The sequence below is a fragment of the Anomalospiza imberbis genome, chromosome 1 (assembly GCF_031753505.1).
Source record: "Anomalospiza imberbis isolate Cuckoo-Finch-1a 21T00152 chromosome 1, ASM3175350v1, whole genome shotgun sequence".
Taxonomy (NCBI): domain Eukaryota; kingdom Metazoa; phylum Chordata; class Aves; order Passeriformes; family Viduidae; genus Anomalospiza; species Anomalospiza imberbis.
This window is the reverse complement of record NC_089681.1, coordinates 124,075,650-124,091,457: the sequence shown is the minus strand read 5'-3', so window position 1 is coordinate 124,091,457 and position 15,808 is coordinate 124,075,650. Positions and strand designations below refer to the sequence as shown.

At 34.6% G+C, this 15,808-nt stretch overlaps 1 protein-coding gene across 2 annotated transcripts in view; it reads right to left on the bottom strand.

Annotated features, from left to right (window-relative positions):
- The window catches only part of ETV1 (ETS variant transcription factor 1), a 116,535-nt gene that overhangs the window by 72,388 nt on the left and 28,339 nt on the right, over nucleotides 1–15,808 (bottom strand). The window contains exon 3 of one of the 2 annotated variants that reach the window (XM_068209972.1): nucleotides 14,711–14,770. The exons of the other annotated variant lie outside the window; for it this stretch is intronic. The gene's annotated coding sequence lies outside the window, so the exon portion shown is untranslated. The remainder of the gene's footprint in view (nucleotides 1–14,710; nucleotides 14,771–15,808) is intronic. 2 annotated transcript variants of the gene reach the window in all.

Sequence of the window (15,808 nt, the reverse complement as noted above, 5' to 3'; positions counted from 1 at the left end):
ACCCATAAGACACAAAGATGACACAAAGATGCCCTTTCAGAATTACAGACTCTCACCCAAGATCACTATTGGACATGCTCAGAGCTTGAGCACAGATATTAACATAGCAGCAAGGGGTCGGAAAGCATTGCATTTAGGAAAAAGCAATGCCATTTATTAAATGACTGGCTATAATGACAAAAAAACCCCAAACAAGCTTGTGGAGTCAAAGAAGGGCCTTAAGCCTATTTTCTATTTTTTAGCAACTGCATCAACTGGGTTAGTAAAAAATATGATTTCTCTCTACAATTGTTCATTTGTGAATTGTGATAGTTACAGCAATAATCAAAACTATTACTATTAGCAGGCAATGGTTATATTAATATTATATTGTATGTATGTACATTTGAAATAGTAAACATGCATAACCATTAGGACCTAGCCATCCACTTGCTCCTGTGTACCACCCCTAAGTCTAGATGTCTGCATACAACACCTGAATATTCCAAGACAAGCAACAGAAGACTCAAAGAAAAGGGACAAAATCTAAACACAGCTCCACACACAGAAAGTGACAAGATACCAAAAAGCAGATGTTGATTACTAAGAGAGGGGAAAAAAAAAACAAACCTGACAGACAATAGTATTTCTTAGTTTTTTTTTAAATAGCAAAGATTTAGTAAAATGATAAAAAGACCTAAATAAACCAGAACATTAGTTGAAAAGCACACTGTAAATGTTGTTTCAGAAGTAAACCCTGCCCCAGTCTCCAGTTAATTTGCTATTAAGAGACTGAGGCATGCATGTGCTGCCATTGGTGCTCAGGCGAGGAATTAAATTTTTTCTGCCCATTTGCAGTAAGGCCTGTATTTTGGTATAGAGTAGATAATGTAGGACAATAGACTGTTAATTTCTGTGAAGATAATGAGATCATATGCATTTTGTTCTCACTTTTGCCATATTTGATATGTTCTCTACTTTTAGTTGCTGAGAATGCCAGCCTTCATAGCTGGGCTTTGTTGTTCCTGTGAAGGTGCTGAACAAAGATGGTGGTCTCTGCCCTGGAGAGCAGAGGTGTTTGTTCATCAAAACAGAAATGAAAATGTGTTCTCCCTCACATCCAAACCCAGCATCCTTGAGAGGCAGAGGTAACAAAATAGACAGTAGCTATATATCATTTCTATCTGTGACTAGCAGATGCATTTTAAATCAGAAGTTTAAAAGCAGCATTTGAAAGAACACAATATATGAGGTTCTTGAGCTTTCCATGAGAACTTTTCCCATCCAAAGCAAAAAGTAAGAAGAAAATGTGGGGCATTGCAGGCTGTCGTTACTGCTTTTATGGCTATTACAGCTATTAGAGAGCTACCTAGATCAACCAATCTCAAACTCAGGATAAACTGTATTGCAAATAGCCAAAGATAGGGTGCATCTACGAAAGCTGGTTGAGGAGAGCATGGAAATTGGGAAAGGACAGCAATAAAGACAAGGAGCTAGTCCTTGGTGGCACTACATGGCACATACAGGTAGAGATGACAAAAGAGAAAATGAAGTTCAGATACAAGAAAGGTGTAGGTAGACAGTGACTAGGAAAAGCCAATGTTTGCAAGGTTTAAATTGAGGACTAAACATCTATTTTGAGTTGTGTGGTAAGGAAATTCTTCCCTGGGTGGAAATGTGAGGTAGGAAAAAAAATAAACAAAAAATGGGGACTAAAACTATATGTACAGATGCATAAGATATACAGGAGCTATAGATCAGAGTCCCACCAGACAAATGGTGCAAGTCTTCACCAAAATAATAAGTGCCACAAAGGAGATATCATTTGAACCCTTAGAATTATAAAACACAGAACATTTAGAAGCAGGAAGTGATCTTTTCATTTGGTGAATTTAATGTGCTTAAAACTTGTATTTGCATGTCCTAAAATCTGTTCACAAGATAGGAAACAATAATTATATCTGTTTTTCAAAAAATGAAAAGTAGGCTCTTGTGAGTATACCAAGGATCAATAATAGGGAAAAATGTTGCATGCTGGGAGGTTTTCAGTAATATTCCAGGACTTCATTTCTTCTTTGACCTACCTATATTGGGTCACCAAACTCAGCTCTGATGTTAGAGGCTTCTTCCACATAGAGTGCGCAAGGTTACCATTATTCACAATTTTGCAATTCATTAGTTTTTAGTATTTGAAAAAGAGGGGAGAAGGGAAGAACATGCAATCTTTGAATGTTAGTATTTTCATTTTTGAAAGTTCTATGTTTTAATAAGGCATAAAATTACTGGTTCTTACTGGATTTTATTTTGTCATAAAGATTTTTTTTTCCTATTTTGAAGAGTAATATTTTAAAATGTCCTACATTCAATCAATCAATCAAAGAAAAAAGGAACTGAAAGCAGGAGGTGGAATTCAAGCCCTGATATATGTGACAAGGGCTAAATATGCTCTAATTCCATCTGCAACCGCTGCTGTTACTGCTACAGGTTCACCATAGTGAAGCAAGCAAGGTAAAATGACTGCAAGTTAAAGGAAGCTGCCAAGCTCTTGCTCTTTGAAATATATTGCTATGAATTCACACAATTTTAGTCTTTTTAGGACTGTAGAACCATAGAAGTATTCTCTAGTCACTTTCCATTAATGTATATTAAAAAAAAAATCAGTTCTATAACTAAAATAAAACATCTTCTGAGAACTGTCTGCTTGTCTTAATAAGCAAAGAGCACTTGTACTGTCCCAAAGAGCAAGAAGGATTCCTGCAGCATAGTAACATTCTATGGCCTTATCTTCCTTCTAACACACTGAAAAATATTACTGTAAATCTGAAAAACACTTTTTTAAATAAGAAACCCTCATAAGCCATTCTGCTCCATTTCCTTGTGTGTATTATTCTGCCTGTTAATTCTCATGAGAAAAAGTGTAACATAGAGCAGACATTTTAAAGACAAAGTCTGTACAACATCCTATGTTGTTTTAAAGGAGGAGAAGGTGGTAGAGATATTGAAAAGTCTTCCACTGATCTTATTTACTCTTCACTGTACCTTTTTATTTGGTCTCTGTATTCCTTAGGTTGGTATAGTATTAAATTGGGTGGTACCTACTCCACATACAAGTTTGGAAACATTACAGACTAAGGCTTAAAAGTAACTGAAGGGGTTTTTTTTGTGAGGGTCAGAGTGTCTTCAGGAAAAAAAAAACATACTATTGTGAAAAAGATCCACAGAAGCAGCTGCTTTTAAAATGTTGTGCAAAGGCACAGCAAGGGTTGCACAAAGTCCATGACTTTTGCAAAAGAGTGTTAAAATAATGTAAAATAACAACAACCACCAGTTCAACAAATGCCACTCTGTCTGAATAGAAATTTTCCATTGGGCAGAATTTCAGCAATGGAATGGCAGAACAGAGGTCAAAGGAATTGACATTAATTTGCTTGTGTTTCAAAGTCATATCTAGCTTGAGAGAGAGGGAGGGAGGGACAAGAAATAAACATCTCTAAGAAAAACAGCAATATAAAACCTACAGTTTATGTTTGATAGGACAAAGAGTATTTAATTACATTATACCATTAACCTAAGATATGAAATACAGAAATCATATTTGGCTTTTGAACATAAGAGGCTTGACTGATATTCCTTTTTCCAATTTTGGTTTGGGTTTATCTTTATTTTTTGAAATTTTAATTCAGGTTTTTATTTATTTTATTTATTGAAATTCTAAGTTTAGGTCTATTTCAGTGTTGAGTGCTATGCTTATTTTTCTTTTTAAATTTAGAGGCCTGTACTACAGTTTGAACTGGAGATTAAGTAAATTCCTGATAAATCATGCTCTAACAGGAAATGTTGGAATCCCATTGTGAATAGGGCCAGACTACATTAAAAAAAAAAAAAATCTTCTCATTCACTTAGAATCCAGTGCAGATAAGAACAGAAGCTCAGAATGTCATAAAATTCCTCAGATCATAGATTTGCCTGAGAAAAACCCCAAAATATAAGGCTCCTTATATTTAAGATTAGAATCCCTGAAATCTGGTACTTTTTTCAGGATGTTCCTGTTGCAAACTATGTTGACTCTTTATATTTTCATCTCTATGCTTTTGATGATAGCCTAAGGAAGAAAGATGCTTTCCTTCACATTTTACAAAGAAAAGCTAAAATTTACTAAGCACAGTCCCCTGAGTCACTGTGACTTTTTTTCCCCTTTGGTCAAGGAAGATGCAAATGAAAACATACTTGAGTTATGGAACTTTCTTGCTTGCTTCTTCTTACATTGATTTGTTTTACCAACTCTAATTAACAAATATTATTGTGTAAATTCAATTCATTGCACAAAGAATATACCAAGTTTTTGGGGGGTAGCACTTTACTACAAGTCAAAGAAAAACCTTCCAAGGAGGACTTCTAAGTTGATATAATATCAACTCCTAAGTTGATAAAATAGGTTTTTTTGCATTATTGTCTGGCCTGGATGCCATTCTTTACCCTCAAGGTCTCTTAACAGGGTGTCAAACCTTTTTAATTAATCTATTAACTTTAAAAATTAAAAGGTACAGGATGAAAATTACCTTTGCCTCCCTGAGAAGTCCATGTCATGACCATAAACATGCCATCTTTGGAACACGTTCCTTGGATAACATAGATGAAAAGGAGAAGTAATACACACAAAGAAGCATCTATGCACTCAGCCAGACCTACCAACACTCAGAAGCTAAATATTCCACTCCTAGCACTGCCTTAGGATAGTAAAAGGGGTGTACATTACATATATTGGTTAGTTTGACAGAATATTCTTGGGCAATGTTCAAAAATAAGCAATAAGGAAAATTGTTACAGCCATGCATAATGCAATTTATACACAAGGATTCTACATTTATATACAGTAAAATTATTTAAAAATACCATAAACAAACTACAATGGTAAAAAGAGAAAATATTCTAGTATTTTGGCTGAATCACACAGTAAAAATATGGCTGTCCATAAAATACATATCTATATTCTAGAGTTTAATATTTTATCCACACCAGCAAATGCAAAAAAGGGAGCAAACTAAACCTTAATGCTGAGAACTTGAAAAATTAAAGAAAATGTAATTGGCCATGATTTGTTTAAAAAAGAAGGTGTTACCTCTTAGAGATGACCAATGTCAGGGATGCTGGCCTAATTTCTAGTAGTAAATAGTACAGTAACAAAGGATGATTGAACTAGTGCTTCTCTGATTGTTTTAGCTGCCATCCTTACTAGAAAAGAGCAACTGTAGGCTGCAGAGATTTTTTTTTTTTAGAGCTCAGGTCACCAAAAAAAAATGAGCCAGTGTCTGTAAAATTCCTTCTATAGCTTTAGCAAAGGGATGCGATTTCACCATATACCAACTAATGGCTGCTTCCTAGTGGCTTGTGATTCTCCAGAGGGTTCCTGATGATACAGAAATAGTTCCTGCCTAAACTAGCTTAGATTCTTCAGTAGTCTTTCCACGTCACTTCACTGCAACAGTGAAGTAAAGATTATTAGAGATAATTTATTAAAATTTCTACAGGTTTCTAATTTATCCTGTGGCTCTTTCTAGCCATAGTTCTTTTATTGCACGTGATGCTTTCAGCTAAATGTGACCTAGTGGATTGTGCAGCCTATCAGATTTTGCAAGCTCATTTAGAAAGCCCTTATGGAGCTTAAATTCACTTTTCTCCTGAAAGCACAAGCATGTCCCTAAACAGAGCTAAGGGAGACCAAATACTTCTGTCATTTTCTTTAAAAAACCCCAAACAAATGAAAACACATAATCTTGTAGGGAACTGAGCACTTCGAGAAAATGCTGGAATGGCAGCTCGAAGAAGTACCCACCCTGTGCCTTTAAAAAGTAGCAGTTTATTTTAGTTTTAATATAGCAGAGAAATCTGTGCTGCCAGTACTGGCTGACAAGCATCCCTCAGCTTTTCCAAGAGGAACACGTCTATGGGAAGAGTGCAGTTGACTCTTGATGAGCATTTAGGCTTAGACTTCTAAGCAAAGACTGTCAACATGAAAAGTATTCTTGCCAACCATAGTGGTGCTTTTGCAATACCACTAAACACAGTTTCTTTTTTCTGTCTGAATATAGCATTTCTTATATTTTTTCTTGCTTTCCATATGGATATCATCTGCTGTTCTGAATGCTTAATAGTATAATATAACAGGAGCATGTTCAGAAGACCTCTCTTATCTGTACCAACATCTCCAGAAGCAACTCTTGTGAAAATACTACAGATCACATTAGAGTGAAACACCAAACATAGTTCACCTCATCATGAATAGAAAATCACATTCATTGTATTTATCACTGTTACAATAAATTAGTAAATAACAAGAAGGAAAAAATAGATTTCTTGCTTACTTAGGCTAATGATGATAGTGTCACACTCTACTTATTAATAGCAAGGGTTTTTAATAGTGAAATAGTAACCATTATTGTAAAAGAGAAAGCTGCTGTAAGTGTTAAATATCAAATAAGCCACATCTAGCACCCCTGAAGACAAGATCTGGAGAACTGCAAGAGCTGATCAATTCACTCAATAGTCATCAGGTAAGTGATTTTCAACATGACAAGGGAGTATGGTCTCAGTTCTCTTTTTTTTATTCTATTTTTACATAAAAAAATAAAGTTTAAGAAACTTTTAATAAATTAAAAATTTAAGAGATTAAAAAGGCTAAGAACCTAGGTCAAATTTTGTGAGTCACTATTAGAGCAGACCACATTTAACTAATTCTAAATCAAAATTTACCTTGTCAATATGAGTTTGACACAAAAGTTCCCATTTTTATTTCATTTATTGATAGTAGTCTAATTAGCCTAACTCATATAATTTTTCTTGTTCTGACTAAAATTTCAGTCGGGATGGCAATTATGTAGAATGAGCTCAGGAAGACTATCTGGTATGATAACTAAAGGGCTGTCCTGGGTAATGTTTGGTGTAAGTAATACTAGTGGGGTCTAAAGGTCTTTTTATGGGACTAGGAAAGTACATACTGTTATTTAATTTTGTACCAAAGAACAGAAGGCAAATCTTTACATTATGTACAACCTTTATGTTTACTGAAACTGGGAAGAAGAACAGGGGGAAGAGGAGATGTTGAATATCACCTGGTAGGTCTCACCTACAGGAGCTACAGCAAGGTGGGCAAAACAAAAAAGCATGTGCAGTAAAAAATAAAATCATCACATCGACACTAGATAAACAGAAGAAATGGGCATAGGCAAAATAACAGATAATTTATATTTTTACACTCTGAAATTTTTTGTAAGATTTTCGTATAAGACTTCAAAATATCAGTGAAAAGTTTTGTGAAATATTGATGGAGATGTCAGGAAAAACTTTATCTCACGCTTTAAGTCAAAGTGAATTTTGTTAGGTCTCAATTCACACAGCACACACTACTGATGGGACGGTAGCAACGAATGTATTTAGAGTTGGGCTCGATTTGGCTTGGTAAGCTGTGTTAATTGTGAATTCCAGTTCACCTATTTGACATAGTATTTTGAGTAAACAAAGCCCTTAAAATGAAAAGAGAATGCAATTCAAATATGTGTGAAGGCTTTATGCAATATGGTGTAATTTGCTTTACTGCAGCTGAACAGAATGTGCGTGAAAAAACAAAGAGACAGAAAGCAGCAGAGTGCATTGTATTCTTCTTGACCATATCAAACCACAATGCCTAGAGAGGCTACCTGCAACAGAGGCTAGACAGTGTTAAAGAAATAAAGTAGGTATTTATTAAAAGGCCTTCAAAGGATACACCTCAGGCAGTACAAAAGCCTGGCCCTGGCTACACCCAAGATGGACTCAAGATGGAGGACCAGTCACGAGTTTTCACACTTTTATAAGTTTTGGTCCTTTTGCATATTGGGGGTTAATTGTCCAATTACAGCTTCAGGTTAAGTCCCATCCTCCCAGATTGCTCTCCTCAATTCACTGTTGTTTACAGGTTTTGGGCCCGAAGCTGCAATGGTGTCCTTGGTTCTCAGGCTGGAAAAGGATTGTTTTGTTTAACTAAACTGTGAGGAGAACTTGCGAACACTTTATATGAAGTTTAGAGTTATACTAAAGCAGTACAGGATCTGGAAAATATGAAAGCTAAAACTTAGGGCATCAACCAGACTCCCAGAACTTTTCCATGCTTCCCAGAAACATCACCCACACAAGGAACATAACCCAGCATGCTAAGGGACAGAAGCTGCAACCTCATCCCTGCAAGTAAGAGTCTTCATAGATTCACAGTTTAAGTGCTTCTGAGAACATAGTTTAGCCCTTTGGTGTACCACAAGTATGCAGCCGTTTTGTTAAAAAGTCCCAGCTGTATAGTAATCAGCACACATTTTTAATCCATCCATTCTCTGTTATGAAATGCCAATAGAGCATAATAGAGAATTTTAACAAGCATCCACTCCCTGCAGTTATAATTTTCACTTCAGCCAGCTCCTTATTTCTGTAGGTGGTGAACCAGTACACCACACAGATTCAGCAAGACTGCAAGTTAGAGAGTGATTTACTGGGACAAATGACATAAAAGTAGGAGGATTAGAAGAATGTCATCCTCGCCTAGTAATACTATTCAGATTGTCCTTGTTGCATAATGCAATAACAATTTGGGTGCTACGTAGCCTACCTCCCTCTGCCCTTCAACATCACAGCCAGGTTCAGCTGTGAGAACAGAGATCAGCCCTTGGTAGCACCTCACAGACATTCAGTATAGAGGGGTTGTTGAGTGGTGTTGACTTTGTTTTGTTGGTTCTTTTCAATAGAAAAGCCACAGAAAAAGCTTCAGTATGTTCTATTTTTTAAAAAAAGCACTTTTATTTTTTAAAAAGTAATATTCTTAAGCAATAAAACCATTTTTAACAGCACAGGCAGCTGTAAAATGGAATCTGACAAAATGGTCAGTTATTTATCTGCACAATGTCATTCCGGTTTTGCCAATATCTTAAGGGTAACTTCCTGCAACTTTTCATTGAAGTGAGTGCTTTTCATTTCTCCTCTTTGAAAATGAAAATCTTTACATTTTTATACATGGGGATGTCTGTAATAAGCAATATTATTTAAATGAGAACCTCAGCAACTCTCTGCTGAACCCCAGAAGGCTTTGCCAGCCTTATTACTATAATTATGCCTGATGACTTGCTTATGGGAAAGGACAAATCTCTCCTTTCATCTGGAAGGTTTCCCTGCCCAGTATCCAGCAGTCATGCCAAAGCACACGAGTGTCCCTTTTCCAAACTACATGGCTGTTAATGGACTGCACATAGAGGCTACAGAGAAAGAAGACAGCTAAGAGCCTGTAAGGGAAATTTCTCAATCATGAAATCACACATATGACTGGTTGTTCCTCTGAAATCTCTGAAGAAACATCCAGTTTTTTAGACATATGGACATGAAATGGATCATTCTGCCTGTACATGTGGCATCACATTATCTGTCTGTAGTGGTTTTGGGTTCACCAATTGAAGATTTCCCCAATTTTGAGCTATCCTCATTATTCACCTGGATATATTGTGCAACCAATTCTCTGCCAAAAAGATGCAATGTGAAAATAATTATGTATGAAGATATTTACAAAACATTAGAATAATTCATTGATGAAAACTGACCATTGTGACTTCAAAAATTTTGTAAGAGAAGTAGCATATTTAATAATAGTAATAATAGTAATTACAATAATAATCCTAAATTTAGTCAATCAATAGTGTTTTTAGTAATCTGCAGAACAATTTTCATAATTTTATAATTCTCATTATTAATAAAAGAAAAATTCCTGAGTAAATTATTCCACTTCAGTCCTGTCTATGCAATTCTAACCAAAGCAGATTTAGTTTCTGTGATCAAAAATTACAGCTCACTCTATTTAAAAATATTTTAGGCACCAGATTATCAACAAAGAAATAGAAAATAATTAAAATATTTCTGAAAGCTAGTACAAACAGATTGAAAATTTTAAGTACAATCAGTACTTACACCTCAGTAAGTACACCTCATATATTGGTATATAAATGATGGGTTTTTGAAATTTCATCACAAAATACATAAATGAATATAAGCATATCTGCCTACAGTCTCTGAATTTTAATCTAAAAATGAAGCTCAGAAATATTTCTAAATAATTGGAGAAATTTATTTAGATATGTACTTGTGTAAAATAAATGTTTTGCTTAGAGCATGCATTCTTACAAATTAAAAAATTGATTTTACCCTTAAGTTTGAAAGGGAAAATCCTATTCAGAGTCAAAACTATGATTTTGACAGATATAAAAATGCCTAAGGATGGACAACTAGCTCCCAACCCATATTGAAATCAATAGTGGCTATGCATTACCAACATACTCAGAAGTCTAAAGACAAATATAAATCTCATAATAAATGTCTACAATTTGTCAGAAAACTATTATCCATTTATGTGAATGAGATTGTGTTCCCCGTTTGGGAAATTTAATCCACATCTGTTCAAGCATGTAAGAATGCCACTACTTCATAGACACTTCCTCATAAAAACCTCATTATACAGTTGCAGTACTGTATGCTAAGTTTCCTAATGCAAAAAAAAAAAAAATCCCCTAAAAAACCCTGCCCCAATTAAACAATAACAACAACAAAAGTAATGCACAGTATGCCTCAAACTAAACACCTTTTTCTGTTTTGACATTTGTCTCCATGGATGAATTAAAGGAATTTTCCACTAAAATTTCTAAGGATTTTGAGAAATATTTTCAGAAATAAATTACATGGAAGGAAAAGTACCATTTTTACTTCATGTTGTTATGCCTATCGAGTATTAAATACTGATGTTTTTAGATACTGTTAATTATTGCTAAAGCTTTTCACTTTTTTTCTATTCTTTTGATTTGACTGCACTTCAACTAGAAGAGTACTTCCTTGGGAGTTCATGTGTGACATACAACCATAAATATCTGGCATCTTTTTCAAAGCATAAGTTGTGGTGCATCTTCTAAACTGTACAAGCATACAAGCTTCATCTCAAGAATCTTAAAAGTGCTTAAAAATCAATAATTGAGTGTTTTGTAAGAGCATCATCAACTCTCTAGTGATGACTTAAGAGGACTTTGAAAAAAGGTCATTGTGTAATACTTGAGAAAGTGTTACTCTTCTCACCTTCAGCATTAAAAGACCTCTTCACCTTAAAAATAATTGCAAAATAATGCACATGAAGCAAATAGTTTACTTCCATGTATAGATACTGCATACAAAAATAGTGTCCATTGTTGGATAATTAAAATTTCATTGTAGCCACTAAATACACAGACAAGTGGAAAATTTTGATATATTGTTTGTGAAAACAATGCAATCCCCATCTATCTCAAGTTTAATTCTCTAAAAGACTACAGTACTCAAAAATTCAGTGCATTGTAGACAACAAGGGCCTTCAAATACATGAAAGATTTTGCACTTCAGACTACTTCCATTTGTTTTAGCCTTAAGAAGGTTTACTGAACTGGTTGCATGTCACTGCTTTGGCAGAAAAACATAGCTGATGGACACAAATTAATCTTTGTCGCAGTCACTGTTCAGCTCCTCTCTTCGTTCAATTCAACATATTCACCTATAACTGTATTAACTTGGTGGAAACATTTCTGTTAATTTCAGAAGAATTTAGTCACATTAAATCCCACTTTTTTATACCCTTCCACTACATCTTCTCTAAGGAATATTTATCCTAATGTCACATATAAAATGGTGTGAAATAATTAGTGTAAAGCTTGCCTCCATAACTGAATTTTAGATTTGTAGTATTGTGTAGGTGAAGGTGGGGAGCTGCTTATTTTAAACTTAATTGGAATGGAAGCTATATTTCCCTGGAAATATTTAACATTATTAGTAGGTTAGCAATTTGGCATAAAGGGTTACCTACTTAAGTCTCACACGGTGCTTAATTGTGTTTTGTTCCCTTAACCATAAAATCTAGAAAAGAAACATAAGCCAAAGAAGTGAGCACAAGCATTAGTTTTGAATATTCAACTATCTTGGCTTGTGTCATATCATGAACATGTTTCCAGCAATTCTTAACAATTCATACAAACCAGTCACAATAAGCAGCTTCTTACTGTTTCACTGGGAGGATACACACTGTGACAGCAGCATTTTTAAGAATCCAATTTACTACTGTTTCCCTGAAAAACAGGGCTAAAATGAAGGGATATCAGGCAAGTTTGAGATATTTTTCTGATAATCTCAGGGTCTGAGGCACCAGAAGGGTTTGATCATCTCAAGATGCACTCTCTCAAATTGACTTCAAAGCCTTATGGACCTCTATTTTACTGGACAAGTTCATAGTAAATTGTTGAGTATATGCAGAGGAAAGTGAATTGAGCTCCATTGCAACAATATTGTGGTATCATGAAAAAACATAGATGTTGTAGACCTATATATTCTTATCCCAGGTGTGCCTCCATGTTGCAAACTAATATCACTACACCTTATACCATGTCAATACACTTCATTGCAAATTTCAATGTCTCTGCTCTGAATGTTCCATTTTCCTGCTTTACATGAGTTATTCTGAAGGAAAGACTTCAGAAAACATGCAATATTGTGGCACACAAGTAAATGGAATGGAGTTGATTTCTGTATAGATAATAGTAATTAATGACAAGAAATGTGCCACAGTAATTTTTAAAGCAAATCTGCTTTATTAGTTAACATTTGAAAGTTCAGTAATTCAATTCAGAAGAACAAGTTTTCCTGGAAGGTTATGTTGTATTAGAACAATCAAACACCTGTAAAATGCCTGTTTAAGGAAATAGGATTTGCCAATTGTAAAATGACAAATCCACAATAATTTCTTTAATTCTTTACAGAATCTGCAACAGAATCTGTACTCAGTTTTCATGTACATTACTTTCTGATAGCAATAAGGGCTTCTAAAGTTCCCCCACCTTGCAAAAATAAAATCTTAACTACTGAAATTTTATTGCTAATGCAAATATTATTAATTATATGTTGCTACTATACACATATGATGCAAGAAATACCTAGGCAAAAACTTAATACACATCTTATTTTCTAATTGGAGAAACACTTAACTATATTTCAGGATTGAAAATGTCAGTCTTAATGAATAGATACTCAAACTGTAAGAGACAAGAATAAAAAAAAAACCAAAATAAAACAATGGCATAAAATACTCATAAGTTTTTCTGCTATTGTCTTTTAAATTAAAGTTTCCTTTTTCAGAACAGAAATAGCTTTGAGCATTTTTCATGTAAAATGCTTATCACAGCATCTATGTATAAAAAATTGATGGTATGAAAGATTCTTAAGAAATGTTTTTCACATGAATGGTTTATTAAATCTAAAGACAATTTCAGTTGAGATTTTTCTTCTATTTTCAAGGTCTTGTAGCTAGCTGAGAAAAACTTTTCTTGTCATTTTACCCCTTTCAAGTTTTCTTAGGATTACTCTACAATACAATACTTCTGGGTTCAAGACATTCATATTAATGCTAGAGAGAACAAATGTCGGTGTGACATATGTCCATGTGAGACAGACTAAAACTTGTGATATTGTAAGGGCCTCAAGTGCAGCTTTAAGAAAACACTTCCTCTCAGGGGTGGTGGAGGTTATGTAAATCCTGTCAAGGGTATCTAATGCCAACTGCATGGCACAAGGCTGCTGTAGGGTGAGACCTGAGGGATTACTCAGGACAGCAAAGCAGCACTGACTAGACTACTGAAAATGCGAGACAGATTTATCAACATAAAAACATGGTAAGAATTGCAGGGCCCGTGCTACAGGTGTTGGTTAACTTTTCTTGTCTTTGAACACAAGATAACTTCTTCCTTTCCTTACCCGGTCAGATTTAAGTAACAAAGGAATCAATATATAAACACTTAGGAGAAACCAGATGGTGAATGATAAATGGCAAGGATCAATTTAATAAAACCTATCAGGCCACAATAAACCAAGTCATCTCTGAAAAAAATTAAAAGAGATGGTTTGTTGGGTATAGTGATTGTAATTGTTTTAATAGATTTTTAATAATGATTTTCATGTAGTCTGTCCTGGAACCTTTATAGAAGAAACCAAAAAATAGAGCTGGAACACAGATGAGGAGTCTGTCTAGTGCATCTTATGTTCCAAGTAACAAGTGGCACAAACCCCACGCCTAACATACTTGTCTAACCAGTTTCTAAAAACCTCTAGGAACAGAGAATCCAGCCTCCCCAGGCAAACTGCTTAACTGTCCCTTAGAGCAAGATTATTGTTCTTCATGGTCCAACTAATCACAATACTTCTTGCCCTATCCAGAGACCTCTCTCTTTGGGCATCAAATTTTTATGCATAGAAGCCCAAACATTTCTTCAGAATTTTCTGTTTTCCATAATAAACTACTTCAAATCTTTCATCTTTGCACACAACTCATTCTCTGGCCCACAGTTTAAAGGCAACTGGATAGAGCATGAGGGGAGATGTTGCATCCTGGGTTTGGGTTCAAATTATGGGGTTTTTCTTTGTTAGTTTTCCAGTTCTACTGCAGATAGAAATATAAAATAGTAACAATTCCAATGTTAAGATGAATATTCTACAGTCAGGTAGAATAAACAAAAAACCTCAAAACTGGTAGAATAAAAAAAAAAAACCTCTCAAAACAGGTAGAATAAACAAAAAACTCAAAACAGTCAGGTTTTGAAAATAATAATGAAAGCACACCCTAATTATATAAGCATAAGTTCTTCCATGAAGGGAAATGCCAACTTACCTAATAATTTTACAACTTCCACCATATTCTCTTATTGTTTGTGCAGGTATCATCTCCTAACTGCAGAAATGGAAGTTCAAAATCAGGTGTAATGACAGTAACTTTTTTTCCACATATAGTATTTATACCTCCCTACATTCAAATGAAAGTCAGCATTAGCTGCATATGGCATTTAAAGTGTTACATAGATATAAGGTATGTTCTAAACTCTTTTTTTAGAAGACAATATTTGAGATGTTATAATGGAAAGGAACCAGAGGTTATTACATTTGTGATCTAGTTTTAAAAATACAGCTTGAATTCATATTGTGACTATTCCTATCTAATACACTTCCTTTGACTTTTCAACTATTATTATGTCAATAGAAAAAGCTTATGTCATTTGGCTACTATAAAAGAAAGGAAAAAGACAACATCTTAGACCCATTCCATGTTTAAAATATAAATATCTGGTGTATTTATATAGGTTGTTAACAGTCTATAGAAACAACAGGAATGGAGAAATTCAGTATGGAAACTCTGTATTCTGCCAGTTATGAACATCTAGCTGGTGCTGACTTTGTTCCAAAAAGAGGTGATGTTTCTCTTCTGTAGTAGAAACTGAGTGATAGATTGTATATGTACTACACACACACACAAAAAATTACATGAAGGCAGAAGGTAAGCAAAAACATCCTTCTGCACTCCAAATAAGCTTCCTACATATTTGTTAGGATTTTCCAAGAGTAAAGGAAGAGCAAGAACTTTACAACTTATCTCACCCACCCAATTAGAGAGTGAAACACTGAGCCTGTTTGCTTCCAGGGTATTGCACATAATTCATCTCAGCCAACATGGAGTGGTTGTAAAAAATTTCTGCAAATTACGTCAATTTACTTTGTCCAAAAGAGAAGAAATTCTGCTTAAGGCACAGACACACTCAAGAATATTACCGTATCAATGACCAATTTGGCCATTTTATTTAAGAATTTCACATTGCCTTTGAAATAATGAAATACCATTTGGCAAATTAAGTCTGAAATTCTTCACCTTCCTTAGCTTAAGTGAGAGCTTTAATCCAAGTTTTCTTCAGGGTGTTTTGCTAGTTAATTAAATGCA